Here is a 5,211-nt window from a genome sequence, read left to right on the forward strand (position 1 = left end):
TAGATTTGAACACACATCCCCCTGTTGATGAAACATTTCCTGTCGATGACTCATACCATGCTGATGAACCATGTTATTCGCTGTAACAAGGGTATCCGGATTATGGATACGGGTGTGAATATTCTTACGTGCAACAACACTATCCTGATGGATACGGAGGAGACCGTGGTTATCAGCAATTCATTTCCCCGAGCAATTCTTATGTTCAACAAAACTATCCGGACCTTGGAGGATATGGTGTGTAACACCCGTCTCATATAAATAAAATTTTATGTTAAAATACGCGTATTTATAAATGAAAATATACGGATTTACAAAAACTTTGTTTTGTTGAGTGTTCATACATGATTAACATCCCAACAAGTTTAAAACATACATAATGTGGCATCAAGAGTTACATGTCCATATTCAGTTAGAACAAAAATTATTAACGCCGTAAGCTTCAAAAGTGTCGCGTTCGGTTCTTGAAATCTTGCTTGATCGCCATTCGGAGTAACACCAACTTCACACCTAAGGTCAAAACCATCTTAAATATTAGTTTTGACAACATATAAACAAGTATATTCAAGTTCCAACATATCAAACAATTGAAAACAAAAATAAAATTCCGGAACTAGGTCTCTCGCGCCACGCGAGAGACTCATTTAGATCCTTCACGGGCCGCGAGCGGCCTCGCGTGTCGCGCCAGATCCACTACGCCCCGTCGCGTGCCGCGGGGGAGACGTTTTTCCGGCAGGTCCACTCCCTGGACCTGCATATTTGCCCAGCTCCAATTTTTTTACAAAACTCAACTTCAAATGACCATAACTTTTTATCTACAAGTCCGTTTTAGGTGATTCTTTTTCCTACACGACCGTATTTGGATTCTCCATCTTATGGAGTTTAAACCTGATATCTAACTTCACAAAATATAGAATTTCAAACCCTCGGCTTGAAATTATTTTACTAAAAACTTTTGACCCGTTTAAGTTTAAAACCACTAACTTGTTTCTAACTAATCAAAATACATGCTCCAATGCGTTTAACACAAATACTTTAGCTCGGGTTCATAATTCTTATGAATTACGCAACTAGTACGCAAGCTATGCGCATAGATCCGTTTTGACCCGTTTAGGGGATTTAAGCAATTTAGTCTAAAACTACCTCTTTTCTTTTCACACTTCGCAATCCCCTATCTAAAGTATCTACCTATATTCCATAATCACCATACAAGTTCCTAAATAACCCATATGGTTCGTTCACCCAATTCACCCATCAAGGGCTTTTTGGTCAATTTTTAGTCCTTCATGTTACGACGAAGGACTTTCGCTAGTATTTGACCAAAATCTCACTTCTACTAAAATTCTAAATTTGCGTACCTGGCTCGGGCAATAGCATCGACCCGTTTACATACTTTTTGCTTTAAATTTTCTAGTTAAAACATCGCAAACATATGTTATTTCCTGTGAACAGAAAACTCAACAAGTAGTCGTCAGTTATAACTGTCAGATGGTATTAACACACCATTTGACCCGTTAGTAGACATAACCATTTATCATCGTATGATGGTATATTAATACCATCATGCCCCTTGAACCTATTCCGGTTCGCGCCATGAGTTTTTATTACTTAAAAAGCAATATTCTTAAATTGTTCGACCCGTTATAACTTTTACCAAATGGTGTCTTTGTTTTGATCGTTATTATTTTAACTATTTATTTGACCCCCTTGGTTGTCGAGTGAATTCCATCACTTCAATGACATACTAAACACAATCATTTTCGCTATATCAACATTACACATATTTTAACTATTTATTTTGACCCGTTTAGTTGTCGAGTGAATTCCATCACCTTAATGACATACCAACGCAACCATTTTCGCTATATCAATATTACACATATTTTAACTAAGCTTGTCTACATAAATGTAACGGGATGACAAGTCGCGTACCTTAGATCTTCCCTTTATGCCGCGTATCGCTCCCGACTTTATCGCCCGCCTTCTCGCTCGAGTCGCCTATAGTGAACAACGTGGCTAATTATTAAATTGCCACTTTAAAGTATCCGTATCATTAAATTTTGTCAAGAATCATTGCATATGATTCTTTTTAAATTTTATCATACTTCTATAGCTTTATGTTTTCACTTAGGCAATTTGTCAAACACCTTGTGGGCATGATTTTCATACTTTCATCAATTTAGCTCCTAATTAATTTTTAACCAAGTTTTATTCACAACAATCAAACCCTTGGTCTAGTATTCATGAACAATATCACTATCTTGGATCATAACATCAATTTTCTTGCAATTTAACATACTAAATCACGTGTTTATCACAATGATATAAAAACCCACTTACACATATATGGGTGGTTATCAAATTCCTATTTTTCAATCTTAATTCATCAATTTTTCGACTAGGGTTTGTTCCTAGACATGGATTCATCCTAGTTTCACCTAAACATCAATCATTTAAGCTCGAATTTCGATTTCATAAGTTCATCAAGAATTCAAGATGGAACTAAATAATGAAATTTGGCATACCTTATGATCCCTTCATGGAGGTGATCACTAATTCGAGCTTAGATTTCGATTTGGACTTGATTTGCCCCTTCAATTTGATGAAATTGTGTTGATTAGGGTTTGAGCTCAAGAACCCCTTATCCTCCTGTGGAAAACCTCGACCAGAACACACACTAAAGTGTGTGTTTTGGTGTTTTGTTTTAATTAAATAAAACCATTTTCAATTTTGTCAAGTTTAGTCCCCTCACTTGTTCAACTTTTATAAAGAGTATTCTAACCAAGTTTTTCGTATTATGTCAAGACTTATGATTAACTAGGTTATTTATTCATAGTTATTCTATCTTGACCATAACCGACATTTGATCATAATATAAAAATTTATATTTTTGGGGTGTTACATGGCGGTGAGGCACCCCCCATCCCGGGCAATCCGTACTTCACAAAGCATGTATCAAAGTTATTTAGTTACGTTAGACAGATTTATAAATCTAAAATCTAATCTAACCCTGTCAATTCCATTTAAGTTATAATAGTATATCAAATCCATATATTTTTATGTTTAAGTTGTTTAACCCATGCTAGCAAGAAAATTAACATATTTATGTATCAAGGGCATGTGGCCTCATTACAAAGGGCTTGGGTCCTGCTATAAAAATTGGAGGGTGCCTAGTGTTATTTTACAGAAAAAATAATGGACAATTTTACACTTCATGTGCCCCTCCTCAAGTCTTCATGCATCCGTACCTGCGGATCTAGAAGAAAAATTTTGGGTACCACAATTTTTTTTTACCGGTACATTATAAAACGGAGATTTTTTTTATCGTACATTCAAAGGTATATTGCACTTTGCTGAGAAAGTTGAGGGGTAGCCCGTGTAGGCGTGCATCCACTGGGATACACATAGATTCGCCCCTGGTTACGGTCACATAGTTAGTTCACACTATGTTTCGCTAGTCAACACGAGTTGGTCTCCTCATACCATGGGTCATTCGAATGGAAGAAAAGATTGTCACCGTGTCTTGTAAGCTATCCGTTGTTGCTAAGGACTATAAGTTTTCCGTATATCATAGCTCAAAGAATGCAAAGGGAATCATCTTCTGACATGTTTCCCAAAATGCAGTAGTGAGGTTTGTTAAGTGTCTAACTTGTGGATGTCAATACAACTAGACATGTGATAAATACAAATTTCAGTACATCAAATACAAAATAACATAAGTACACCAATTTGGTCACAATTAAGTGGATTATAAACCGTGCATATAATATGATTTACTAATTTTAATGTTATTTTAACTAATTTCATGAAAATAATGTTAAAAGCGGTGGACGGTTAATCATGCATCATGTGGTGGAGTTGATAGCCGAAAGACAAGGGGTTACATGCACTAATCGGCCTTTGTCCCGATTGCTAAGTGTCATGTGCCTTATGTCCAAGACTTGATGCAAAACTACTATCGAGCCGGGGGTCTCACTGGAAGCAGCCTCTCTATTCCTACGGGGTAGAGGTAAGGTTGTCTACATCTTAACCACATCAGACCCTACCTTAGCTTTGCTATTGATGAGATTTACTGAGTATGATGATGATGCATATAATATGATTTACTCTAGTTTAGACACCTATCAGTATCAGAATTTGTAGAAACAATTTAATTATACTCTATCAATCACTTAAACTGTAGCACACACAATGGGTCGCAAAATGCGACCCATATATTGTCATCATAGACGTGACAAAATCCGCTTCAAAAGATGGTTGACACGATTGGTTGGCAAACACTTACTTAGGAGTCTAGATTCAATGGATCAATGGATCACCAACTGATATATTAATCTTAACTAATCTGATCAAAATTAGATGAAAATGTTGTAATTAACATGATTTTAAATGTATAACTATATTTTGAACAATAACTATTTTTGGTTAAAGCATACAATTACGTACTTAAGATTTTTTATTTAAGATTGCCTTCTTTTTTTATAAATGTGCTGCATGCCTTATTTATGAGGTTTTCACCATTTAGGGACAACTGATTGCATTGCTACTATTTGTATACAATTTGTTACAATTGAAAGTTTCACTAATATCTTGTATAATTTAAAATAGTAATTTCACTTTTGCATCCTACATAAGTAACGACTCATTTTTGTTATCACTGGATCATACCTTGTTTGTTTTCTATAATTTCCTCTCATATTACTTTTCTTGTTTATAGTTATCATCTATTCAGTTGAACAATGTACCCAATGAGGTAATCATTATTTAATTTATTTCTGTTGCGTCTTAAAAGTAAACTTACAGCTTATAAAGTTTCTTTACTGTATCCTTTTTAGAAAAAAAAAAAAAAAAAAAAGAAATCCATATTTGATGAAACAATCATATATCGTTTTTAGATTGCGCGTTTTATTTCATAGATGTGTATCGTGACACATTTTCGTCATCATAAAGGTTACGACTTCTATAATCACTTGGAAACATGTGCGGCTCGATTGTAAAAAAAATATGTTGAGTTTGGAACCTCACATCTAAGGTGCCCAAATTTTTTATGGCTTGAGTACGTTCGACTCGCATTTGGTTCTTTCTCTCCGATCACAACTACCTCGAATCTTTTATTGGAATTGTGTGATTTTTCCTTTAGAAATTGTTCACAAAAGGTGTGTGCAATCATATTCACACATCTTAGATTCTAAGTAAATAATAAGTATTGAA

The 5,211-nt window shown here is 35.0% G+C and overlaps 1 long non-coding RNA gene across 2 annotated transcripts; it reads right to left on the reverse strand.

Annotated features, from left to right (window-relative positions):
* Positions 1–288: 288 nt before the first annotated feature.
* LOC110917654 lies at positions 289–2,684 on the reverse strand. Of its 2 annotated transcripts, XR_002580740.2 has the most exons (4): positions 2,526–2,668; positions 1,933–1,998; positions 1,359–1,442; positions 289–510 (listed from the first exon to the last, which is right to left on the reverse strand). It is a non-coding gene; the product is annotated as an uncharacterized LOC110917654 (long non-coding RNA). The 2 variants fall into 2 exon arrangements; XR_004883704.1 differs by having other exon boundaries at positions 289–1,998; positions 2,526–2,684.
* Between the last annotated feature and the right edge of the window lie 2,527 nt (positions 2,685–5,211).

The sequence above is a fragment of the Helianthus annuus genome, chromosome 16 (genome assembly GCF_002127325.2).
Source record: "Helianthus annuus cultivar XRQ/B chromosome 16, HanXRQr2.0-SUNRISE, whole genome shotgun sequence".
In the NCBI taxonomy this organism is placed as follows: domain Eukaryota; kingdom Viridiplantae; phylum Streptophyta; class Magnoliopsida; order Asterales; family Asteraceae; genus Helianthus; species Helianthus annuus.